This window comes from Schistocerca americana, chromosome 4 (genome assembly GCF_021461395.2).
Source record: "Schistocerca americana isolate TAMUIC-IGC-003095 chromosome 4, iqSchAmer2.1, whole genome shotgun sequence".
NCBI classification, from domain to species: domain Eukaryota; kingdom Metazoa; phylum Arthropoda; class Insecta; order Orthoptera; family Acrididae; genus Schistocerca; species Schistocerca americana.
Genome location: NC_060122.1, coordinates 697,329,923 through 697,343,172, shown reverse-complemented (window position 1 = coordinate 697,343,172; position 13,250 = coordinate 697,329,923).

The following is a 13,250-nucleotide window of genomic DNA, read 5'->3' as shown; positions in this document are numbered from 1 at the left end:
CCGGTTCTAATGCATTGCCGAATAGCACTGAGGAACATGTTTCAGACACCAGTACATTGTTATTACAATTAATGCAACAAATGGGACAAAAGCTTCATAAGTTAGACACAATGGAACAACACCAGAGACAAACAGAGCAACAGTTAGACACAATGGAACAAAATCTTCAAAAGTTAGACACAATGGAACAACGCCAGAGACAAACACAGCAACAGTTAGACATAATGGAACAAAATTAGAGACAAACACAGCAAAAGCTTCAAGAGTTAGACACCACACTTGAACAAACACGTGAAGATTTAACTAATGAGTTACATAACATTGAATCGAAATGTGAAAAAGTCTGTAATGACGTAAAAACAAAAATTTGTGAGCATTTTCAACCAATTTTTTCGCGCCATGAAAATGCATTACAGAATCACGAAGCAGCCATAAAAGAACTGCAAACCATTGTTCATGAAAATCATGAGACCTTTTGGGCTAAAATTGACTCAGTTGCATCTACCGCTTCGGTTACGCTACTTGCAAAAACTCAGGAAAACTTAAAGGACACAGTAGATACGATTTCAACACAAATGGACACTCTGAAACTTGGTGAGAAAAACACACTGAGGAAATAAGTACACTATCGGAGAAAGTAGCCGAACTTTCGGATCAGTTCATTAACTTATCTGCAAAGGTAGATGATGATCTGAATGACACAAGTCTTGTAGCCATCACTGACACAGAAGAGTATGAACAAATTAAGAAATTCAAACAAAATCAGAATCAAATTAATACGCAACACAAAAGAGAAATCCGGGAAGTACAAGATCAGTTGGCACAAGTAATACAAAAATTACATATTTCAGAGGACACTCGCGCTCCAACACGGGAAGAGTGACTTAGAAATACGGAAAAGCCACAAAATAATAACACAGGGCATTTCGGAAATTATGAAAAAAATTGGCAAGGTGCACCGAATTTTGAGATGGAACCGCCGACATGGCGTAACAATAACCGATATGCTACTCGCCGACACAATGATTTTGACTATGAGCTGTTCATTACTACACGTAAATTCAAAACGTTTAAAAATTCTGCCAACGACATTCATCCACAAGCGTGGCTCCATCAATTCTCTCATTGTTTTCCTCCCAACTGGTCGTTGCAGCACAGGTCAGAATTTATGTGTGGCTACCTGGAGAATGAAGCAGCTGTAAGAATGCGATCGGTCATTCACGATTGTCACAGTGAAGGAGATTTTTATCATGCCTTCCTCTCAGCATATTGGTCTCATGCTACACATGACCGAATAAAATATAGCATCATAATGATGAAACGTTTCGAACAATCTGAATTTTCCAGTCTTGTGAAATATTTTGAAGACATGTTGCACAAGAATCAGTACCTGTCAAACCCATACAGCCCCTCAGAACTCATCCGCATTTACTTAATCAAATTGCCTGAACATTTACGACATATTATTTTGGCAGGAAGTTGCAAAGACAACATTGAAGCTTTGCAAGGACTGTTACAAGAATTGGAAATTGACACTGACAATCGCGGAACGCGAAAACAGGAACCCAACAATAACAGGTCACATCCGTCACAATTCCGCGATGACAGAAATAATAACTGGACACGACAAGGCTATTCTTTCAATGTAAATCGTGACCAAAACATACACCACCGGTATGGCAACCATTGGCAGAGTAGTAATAATTAGACCGCGGATTTTAGGTAAAAACTTATTTTGTTCCTGAGTTCCTATTTTCATAAAAATTTGTACTTAAAGCGTTTCATGACTCTTTACACTTAATAGCGTTAATTCTATAGGGCCTAAAAAAGCCTATTTCGACGTTAGTGCCTATTTTTGCCTATTTCGGCTTTAATATCCTAAAAAGTGCCTATTTCATCATATAAGACAGTGGCTCCAAGTTTTTCCACACTATACGACAGACGGAAAAAAAAATATATTTTCTGCCCAGCGTGCAGCAAGGTGGCTTGTTGATATGCGCTCATGCTTCGTATTTACCTAACACTTCGGTCTTTTTTTATACCAAATACTCTTTATAAGTGTTTTATTATTCATATGTAAAAAATAGATCACGGATCTTTAGGATAAAACCGATTTTTTTCCTAAACTCCATTTTGCATATAAGTTGGTACTTATTTATTTTATTTATTTATTTATTGTTCCGTGGGACCAAATTAAGGAGAAGGCTCCATGGTCATGGAACGAGTCAATACATGAAATTATAACACGATATTAGAAACAGATAGAATGAAATATATAAAAAACATATTCAGGTGACAAGTCGTAAGTTTAAATGAAGAAAATCAACAATGTAACACTGGAATTTGCTTAATTTTTTAGCTCTTCCAGGAGCTCCTCGACAGGATAGAAGGAGTGAGCCATGACGAAACTCTTCAGTTTAGACTTAAAAGAGTTTGGGCTACTGCTAAGATTTTTGAGTTCTTGTGGTTGCTTATTGAAATCGGATGCAGCAGAATGCTGCACTCCTTTCTGCACAAGAGTCAAGGAAGTGCATTCTACATGCAGATTTGATTTCTGCCTAGTATTAACTGAGTGAAAGCTGCTAACTCTTGGGAATAGGCTAATATTGCTAACAACAAACGACATTAAAGAAAATATATACTGTGAGGGTAATGTCAGAATTCCCAGATTTTTGAATAAGGGTCGACAACAGGTTCTCGAACTTACACCACATATAGCTCGAACAGCCCGTTTTTGAGCCAAAAATACCCTTTTTGAATCAGAAGAATTACCCCAAAAAATAATACCATATGACATAAGCGTATGAAAATATGCGAAGCAGACTACTTTTCGTGTTGAAGTGTCACTTATTTCGGATACTGTTCTAATGGTAAATAAAGCAACATTTAGCTTCTGAACAAGATCCTGGACATGGGCTTTCCACAACAGCTTACTATCTATCTGAACGCCTAGGAACTTGAGTTGTTCTGTATCGCTTATAATATGCCTATTCTGTCTGATCAAAATATCGGTTCTTGTTGAATTGTGAGTTAGAAAATGTAAAAACTGAGTCTTACTGTGATTTAGCATCAATTATTTTCCACAAGCCACGAACTTATTTCATGAACTACATTATTTGTTGCTGTTTCAATGTTACACACAAGATCCTTCACTATCAAGCTGGTGTCAGCAGCAAACAGAAATATTTTTGAATCACCTGTAGTACTAGAAGGCATATCATTTATATAAATAAGAAACGGCAGTGGCCCCAGCACTGACCCTTGGGGAACGCCCCACTTAACAGTGCCCCATTGAGACTGAACATCACTACCACTCTCAATATTGCGTAGAAGTACCCTCTGCTTTCTGTTCTTAAAGTAAGAGGCGAACCTATTGTAAGCTACTCCCCTTACACCATAATGGTCCAACTTCTGCAGTAATATTTTGTGGTCAACACAGTCAAAAGCCTTCGTTAAATCAAATAAAACACCTAGCGTTCGCAACCTTTTATTTAATCCGTCCAAAACCTCACAGAGAAAAGAGAATATAGCATTTTCAGTTGTTAAACCATTTCGAAAACCAAACTGAACATTTGACAGCTAATTATGTGAATTTAAATGCTCCAGTAACCTTGTATATACAATCTTCTCGATAACTTTAGCAAACACCGATGGCATAGAAATAGGTCTAAAATTGTCAACATTATCAATGTCTCCCTTTTTATAAAGTGGCTTAACTACCGAGTACTTTAATCGGTCAGGAAACCGACCACTCCTAAAGGAAAAGTTACAGATATGGCTGAGAACTGGGCTAACATACATAGAACAATACTTCAGTATTCTGCTAGATACCCCGTCATATCCATGAGTGTTCTTGGTCTTTAGTGATTTAATTATTAACTCAATCTCTCCCTTGTCAGTATCATGGACGAGAATTTCAGGTAACAGTCTCGGAACACTTTTTTCTAAGAGCGCTATACGATTCCCTGTTGGGACTAGGTTTCTATTTAGTTCACCTGCTAGATTCAGAAAGTGATTATTAAATTCTGTACATATATGCGACTTATCAGTAACACGGACATTCCCACTACGCACTGATTCTATATCCTCGACCTGACTCTGCAGACCAGCAACTTCCTTTACGACTGACCATATGGTTTTAATTTTATCCTGAGACTTAGCTATTCTATCTGCATACCACATACTTTTTGCCTTCCTAATAACATTTTTAAGCACCTTACAATACTGTTTGTAATGGGCTGCTGCATTTAGAATTTGACTGTTTCTAACGTTTTGATATAATTGCCACTTTGTTCTACAAGATATTCTTATCCCTCCAGTCAGCCACCCAGGCTGCCTGTTTGTGCTAGTACCCTGTTTTAAACGTTCCAACGGAAAGCAACTTTCAAAGAGCATGAGAAAAGTCTTGAGAAAAGCATTATATTTATCGTCTACTGTATCAGCGCTGTAAACATCTTGCCACTCTTGTTCCTTTATAAGGTTTACAAATGTCTCTACAGCAACTGGATCAGCTTTCCTGAACAGCTGATGACCATATTTAACACGTGTTGCAGCTCAAAAATCTTTTAAAGTTAAAATTTGTGCATCATGATCTGAAAGGCCATTCACCTTTTTGCTAACAGAATGGCCTTCTAGTAATGAGGAATGAACAAAAATGTTGTCTATGGTTGTTCTACTGTTCCCTTGCACTCTCGTTGGAAAGAATACGGTTTGTATAAGATTATATGAATTAAAGAGGTCTACCAGATCCTCTTCCATGCACAATCACTTATACAATTAATATTGAAGTCACCACATATAACTAACTTTTTGTATTCCCTATGCAGTGAGCCAAGAACCTCCTCTAGCTTTAGCAAAAATGTTGTGAAATCGGAGTCTGGGGATCTATAAATAACAACAGTTAGAAGTTTGGTTCAAATGGCTCTGAGCACTATGGGACTCAACTGCTGTGGTCATAAGTCCCCTAGAACTTAGAACTACTTAAACCTAACTAACCTAAGGACATCACACACATCCATGCCCGAGGCAGGATTCAAACCTGCGACCGTAGCGGTCGTGCGGTTCCAGACTGTAGCGCCTTTAACCGCTCGGCCACTCCGGCCGGCAGTTAGAAGTTTAGCTCCGTTAAATTTCACCACACCTGCACAACATTCAAACACCTTTTCAGTGCAGTACTTTGAAACATCAATTGACTCAAATGGGATGCCGTTTTTCACATACATGGCTACTCCCCCACACCGCAAAGAGCTCCTCGAAAAGCTGCCAGCCAACCTGTATCCTGGTAAAGGAAGCCTCTGAATTATCTTCTTATTTAACAAGTGTTCAGATATACCAATAATTTCAGAGTCAACATCTATAAGCAGTTCACTAACTTTATCTCTAATACCTTGTATATTTTGATGAAATATAGTAATTCCCTCATTACTCGGATATCTAACCTTTGTCAAAAGTGATTCCCTTGTTAGAGAGACTTTCCTTAAGCAGGAATACTTATCAGCTGACTTCAATCTAAAAAAGGTGCAGCTCTAACACCCACTACTGCAGGAATTTTCCCACGAGTGATCCCACCAACCCCACCTATGCTGTCACCTATAAGCTTTGCCAACCTCCCCTTCCCATACCTGTTGAGGTGCAATCAATGTCTAGTGAAACCCGTCCTGCTGATAGACTCCACCGACACCACTGAAATGTGACCCATGCTTTCTGTCATCAGCGCACCCCCAAGTCTCATGTTATTACGCCTGACGGCTGTATCAAGATGAGGCCGATCGTGACGCTGAAACAGGTCCACGAAATGCACATTCGTGTTGCCAGTCTGAGTGGCTATCTTTTCCAGGTCACCATCTTTGTTATACTCCCCATCCCTATCAATACTATTACCAGCCCCACCCACAATCACTACCTGATCCTCTTTAGTAAAATCGCTACATAACCCTCCTATGTTAACAGTCACCTGAGCCAACCCTGCATTAGGCTTCACAATGCTGGTGACCTGGTACTGACTCCCCAGCACTTCCTGCAACTGCTGGCCTACACCTCTGCCATGAGAACTACCTAACAGCAGAACCTTCTTCTTCCTCTTCGACTTTGCAACTGCTCTAAGCACAGTAACTACTGAGGTCTGCTGCATACTTCCTATATCTACAACTACTAGAGATTCCTCTCCACTAGACTCTGACAGTTGGTCATATCTATTGTAAACACCAATAGTAAAACTATCTGAAAATCTTCTTCTCCTAGCAGATCTCTTGCCAACAGCCAGCTCCCATTCCCCAACCCCCTTCTCCCTCCTCATCCTATCTAGCTCCTCCTGTGCGTTTTTCAACTGCACGTGAAGGGCACAGATCTTACGCTCCTGCTCCTCTATCAACTTACTCTTGCTACATAACCTGCAGTTCCAGGAGAGGATCTCACCAGAATGCCCACTGGCTTCCCCACTGCATTCCCCCCAGTGAAAATACTTCGAACAAGTCTCACACCGCAATCCACTACTCACGAACCTACGGCAAAGCCCACACTTCTCACTCCTGGTAAAATTTTACTTTTTCTAAGTTCCGCTACTATAATAAGAAGACACAGTAACGAAGCTGAAAACAGTTCCCAAAAGGTTCTTCTGAAATTATTTCACCAGAAAACACCAAGAACACCGGTTGAAGACTACTAAAGTTCCTAAATAAACCACTGTACACAAACAATTAATTAGTACTTAGCTTTCGATGCGCTGCTACAGCTGCAACTGGTCAGCGCGGAATGTAAAGACAGGCAAGAGGTTAAGTTGCTCGATACGAAACACTCACAAATATCAGGTCACAACACACGAAAGGCAGAGGTGAATGAAGAAACCACTAATACGTCAGTTATATAGTAAATATTATCACAAAACCCGTTAAAATATGTATCTAAAACCTAAAAATATGTGAAAAACTTAGAGAGCGATCTCACACGCAGTCACTCGCTTATGACGTCACATCAACTAAATTGAATACCGTCAGTTCTATAGGACCTAAGATTGCGTATTTCAACGTTGACGCCTAATTTCGCCTATTTGTGCATCAAAATCCTAAAAAGTACCTATTTCGTTAATCTGACATAGAGTTCTTGTGTTTTCAAAGACTAGAAAAAGGAAGTAAACTTAGGGCTTTACGTCTCGTCGAAGGCGAAGGTCGTTAGAGACTGTTTGGTGTTCCTTTGCTTGCCTTACTACCAACAGCACTCGACACGGTTGAATGGTCATCCATCCAAGTACGCGCCGAGCGCGACAGTGCTTAACTTCGGTGAGCGAATGGGAACCGGTCAAAGATTTGAGTTACACATTAGAATCGAACGTGGGAGTACTAAATGTTATATCTGAAAATATTTCGTTCGTTGGATTCTGGCCAGCTGTGTATTTTCGCAAAGAAACGGTATCATAGGCCTTATGCTGAGCACCGATTAAAAACTCACAGTGTTAATCGTAGACGCCCTCTATAGCTAAATTACTGCCCTTCGCGCATTTTCTCGCTGCTGTCTACAAGCAGTCCTATCAAACTACTGTGTTTCGTGAAAGGTATTATACGTGAATTTTCCGCTTCGAAAAATAATTTGCCAGTAGTGAGATGTTTTCATCTGAAGCACCGGTAGATTCCATTCGCTTGTTCAGAAGGGGCGGCCATCTGTCAGGTGCCATATGTCCAGCAACGAGTACGGTACTTCCCCTACCGCTCCCATGCACGGCAGTAAAATGAAAAAGAAACAGCCCATCGTTCACTTTTTCCCAGCGAAAACAAATCAGTACATTGTGTAGCGACCGACGTGTTAAGTGTTACTGACGTTCTAAGTTCTAAATTCTAGTTTCTGTGTGAGAATACTACGCCATGCCGAAAACAGCTAGTTCGAAATCTACTCATATAAGGCAGTGGCTGCAAGATTTTCCGCATTATACAACAGAAGGGAAAATTATTTTCTGCCAAGCATGCAACAAGGAGGTTAGTTGATGTTTTTCTTAGACTTCTTATTTTCCTGTCACTTAGGATTATTTTTTATCGCTATCCTTTAGTAACACGAAATACTCTTTATATGCGATTCTAAACTGCATTTCTCTTTTCTCTCGTATTAGGTTTCGAGTGTTAAGAAATCTCACTTAACTCAGCATGCAGATGGAATCGCACAAAAAGCTAATGTTGAACGAAAGTCAAAATTTAAGCAAACTCTTTTAACCAATAAATCTGGTGAATCCTCCGAAAAAAAACCAGTTCTGCAGTGATTTGTGTCATGCACTCGTTGCAGCAAACATCCCCTTTCGGAAACTAGAAAACCCTATTTTCAGAGGTTTTCTTGAGAAGTACTGCCATCAGTCTGTTACTGCAGAGTCAACTTTACGTAAGAATTATTTGGATTCAGCTTACAATGCTGTATTGCGCAGAATCCGAGAAGATGTTGGAGAATCTTATATATGGATTTCTGTGGATGAAACTACTGACAGTCTTGGCCGTTACATTGCAAACCTGATTATTGGCAAGCTAGATCCAGATGCTCCATCCAGGGCTCATTTGATTTACTCAAAACAGCCTGCAAAAACTAACCAACAAACAATAGCACAGTTTGTGAAAAATGGGCTTAAGGTGCTATACCCAAACGGAGTGGATGAGAGTAAGATGCTTCTGGCCGTCACTGATGCTGCTGCAAATATGATAGCTGCTTTTCAACTATTAAAAGTATTCTACCCATTGATGCTGCACGTAACTTGTGTAGTGCATGGGATCAACCGCATAGCAGAGCAAGTAAGGCTACAATTTCCTAAAGTAAATAAAGTAATATCTATGGTGAAGAAAATTTTTGTTAAGGCACCACCAAGACCACAGGCATTCAAACAACAGCTTCTTGATGTTCGATTGCCGCCAGAGCCTGTTGTCGCCCGCTGGGCACATGGATGATAGCAGCAGAATACTATAGTACGCATCTCTCAGCTGTCCAGAAGGTGGTTGAAAATATACCGGAGGATGCTGCAACCGTAAATGCAGCAATGGAGTTACTCAAAGATTCTTCTTTAACATGGGACTTATCTTACATTAGGGCCCACTACACATTTATGGCAAGAATAATTTCAAAATTAGAATGCTCAAGGAGACCTATCTACGACAATATTTATTTGCTTGAAGAAGTCAAAATGAAAACTAATGAAGCGCCAGGTGAAGTAGGGGAAAAAGTATGGGCAAAAATGCAAACGGTTTTGCAGAAGAACACTGGCGTGAAGGAGTTGTGTGCAGCTGCCGACATACTTAGTGGAAAATCCAGCACTCCTGACTGCAGCATTCCTGTCCAACATGTGCCGAAAATGAAGTACGCCCCCGTCACATCTGTTGATGTAGAACGTTCTCTTTCAGCGTATAAATTGATTCTGACTGACAAGTGCCACAGTTTTTCACTAGAAAACCTAGAAATATTTTGGTTATTTATTGTGAAGCCAGCAAGGAACTCAAAAATATTTTGAGTTATGTTCAACATTAATGTTGTAGATTGCTGTGGTTTGTAACTGTGTAAATATTCGATCTCCTTGTTTTAATGAGAAATAAGATGTTCATACTGTCAAGAATTCAAAAATATTATGAGTTATGTTCAACATTAATGTTGTAGATTGTTGTGGTCTGTAACTGTGTAAATATTCAATCTCCTTGTTTTAATGAGAAATAAGATGTTCATACTGTCAACACTGTGTAATTTAATTTATTTTTATTTTCTCTGCATCATTTTTATTAGAGCCTATTTTAGGTTTTATATAGCCTAAATGAACTATTGAAGGAGCCTATTTTAGGTGCCTAAAACACACTTTTTTACGACCTATAAATCTGTGGTCTAGTAATAATTACAGGAAAAGATCACCTCTCCGTGCTAATGACTATCACAGCGACAATCAGAGAAACAGACAATATGGGAACCAAATAATTATTATCAAGGGAGACAGAATAACTTTAGATGCAACGGTCCAGCGCGCAGTTACGATTCAGGGAGAAATTCTCCACTACGTGACCGACAAGAAAGAAACTATGGAATCTACCGACATGACGACAGACGATATGATCGTAACGACAGACCTGAATTGCATCAGAACTGGCGGGATTCAAACAGGGCAGGGCCCTCTCGACAAGGTGAATTTGTAGAAGTTAGGTCTCCAAATCCCAATAACGACGCGTGCCAACAAAGAGACGATAGGCAATGACTCATACTGCTGGCAGCCACAAAACGTACTTATGAAAATGACGACGCAGCTGCCGTAGCTAGTAATTACGTATAAATGAAAGGCATTAGGGACTTTGTACTCCAGGAACACGACGTAAAACATAACAACATTGCTTATCCTGTGATTCACATTACAGTAAATGACGTAAAATTTACGGCAGTACTTGACTCTGGCAGTCCCATTTCAGTAATTAGTGAAACAGCCTTTAGCAAATGCAACAAATCGAACGATTGCCCCACACTTCCGTCACGTAAGATTAAATTACAAGGTGCAATCGTCGGAAAATGTGTAGATGTACGGCAACAAACCAACTTAGAATTGTTTTGTGAAAGCCACAACTTCTCTATGAACTTTATAATTGTTCCATTATTGTCGACTGAAATTATATTGGGAGTAGACTTTTTGAACGAATACAAAGCAATCTTAAACTTACACGATACTGAAATAAGTTTAGAGAGAGAAGGTAAGTCAACAGATTTGAAATTTGAGGATTGGCTCTCAAACCATGACGAGGAAATTAATCGGCTTTACCTTCTGTTAGACAACAGTTCGGAATTTTCGACGGAACTAGACACTAACAATCACTCTGCAAGTACTGACAGGGATGATATCGACAGCATATTTGATATTAATGAGTTAATTCAGAATAAAATTCAAACAATTGAGAACTGTAATGACACTGATAGGCAGGACCTTTTTGAGATTTTACAAGCACATTCCACAGTTTTTATTCACAAAACAGGAACAATCAAGGGATTTCAATACCAATTTTGTGTTCGTGAGCATACTAAACTTTGTGTTAGACCATACGTAGTTCCAGCACATTATAGGGACCGTGTTAGAACAGAAGTACAATCTATGCTTGACGAGGGCATTATTGAGCCTGCAGTAAGCTCATACAACAATCCATTACATGTTGTTGAGAAGAAAAATGGATCGATCAGGCTTGTCTTAGATTCGAGACAAATCAATACTATCATCATTCCTGAAACAGACAGGCCGCAAACGATGGAAGAACTTCTTCAAAATTTTAATGGTGTAAAAGTGTTGTCTTCTATTGATCTCAGATCCAGCTTTTATCAGATCGAACTTCATCCAGAATGTAGAATATACACAGCTTTTCTTTGTTTCGGCGTTTGTTATCAGTTTCGGAAACTTCATTTTGGTTTGAACATTTCTTCGGCAGCATTCATTCGCGGGCTAAATTCCATATTGCCTGAGTTCTTAAAACGTCACATCACCTAATATGTGGACGATATTCTGATAGCAAACGCCTCTTGGGAACAGCATAATCGCATCCTCAACAGCGTGTTACATACTTTTGCAGAATCTGGAATTACAGTTAACTTGGAAAAGTCTGAATTCGGTAGGACAAAGGTGAAGTTTTTGGGACATATTATTTCTTCTGAAAGCATTCAGCCGGATCCTGAAAAGTTAGAAGCAATCAGACCCATTTCAGTTCCATCCACAAAAAAACAAGTCCGCAGTTTTCTAGGTCTCGTAAATTTTTACCGTCGTTTTATGAATATGCAAATTCTAGTTACACCAAAACTTTGTTCTCTCACTGGAAAAAATAGTATTTGGAACTGGGACGAACAATCACATTTGGAATTCAATTCTTTGAAAGAATCGCTACTTAACGCGCCAATACTAGCTCATCCAGATCTGTCACAAGATTTCTGCCTTAGCACGGATTCTTCTAAGGTCGGTCTTGGTGCCCATTTATTTCAAGAAGCCACAGAAAATGACACTACTGTTCAGAAAACCATTGCTTTTGCTAGCCGAGTGCTAACAAAATCTGAAAAAAATTATTCCGTTACTGAATTAGAAGCTTTAGCTATCGTTTGGGCATTTAACAAATTCCGTTTCTTTCTTTCTGGTAAGCACATAAAAGTATACAGTGATCATCGTGCATCACAATTTCTTATGTCTTCAAAGTTAAATCATGACAGGTTAAAACGTTGGGCATTGTTTCTGCAAGAATTCCACTTCACAATAGTCTACATACCCGGCAAGGAGAACATTGTTGCGGACGCACTGTCACGCGCACCGGCTGGGCTTGAGAAAAGTAACACAGAAGGCAACCTCGAGAAAAATTTCAGTATTCTTTACATTCAGAAAGTCGCCTTGGAAAACGTCATCTCCACATCTTTAAAGGACATTGCTCATGAACAAGATAAAGACCTGATTTGGAAAGACATCAAAAGCAAATGGCATGAAAAGACACACACACAGACTCGGCATTATTATCTGGTTAGAAACAACATACTGTTCAAACGCTGCACTGTTGATGACTAGCTATGGGTATTTTGCATTCCTGAAGATTTTGTTAATAAGCTCATTTGGTACATTCATTTCAGCTATGCACATTTTGGCCCACGAAAATGTTATCATATTCTTCGGACGACTTGTTATTTTAACAGTATGGAAAACAGAATTCGAAGAGTCTTGTCTATTTGTAAACTTTGTCAAAGGGCGAAACCATCTACTATCTCACATCGTGCTCCGTTGTTTCCTATCATTCCTTCTAAATTAAAAGAATTTGCTGCTGTTGATCTCTTGGGACCGCTTGTCAGAACATCGAATGGATTTTCGTACGTTCTAGTCGCTGTTGAACTTACTTCAAAATTTGTTTCTTTCACTCCGTTACGTAAAGCCACTGGACGGTCTGTATCCAACGCCTTTGTTCAAAATTTCTTACATGAAGTTGGACACGTTAGTAAAGTCATTTCAGATAACGGACCGCAATTCAGATCTGCTGTTTGGTCACGCATGCTTCGGAACCATAAAATCAAACCTGCTTTTATTTCATTGTACTCACCACACTGTAACCCGTCTGAACGGATTACGAAAGAAATCAATAATCTTTGCAGACTTTATTGTCACAGAAAGCATCAGCATTGGGACAGATATTTACACTTATTTCAAAACGTGCTGAATGAAATCCCTCATGACTCCACTGCTTTACCAACTACTCTTGTACTGAAGAATGAAGAACCACCGAGTAGAATCAGAGAGCTTGTACCTTTCTCAG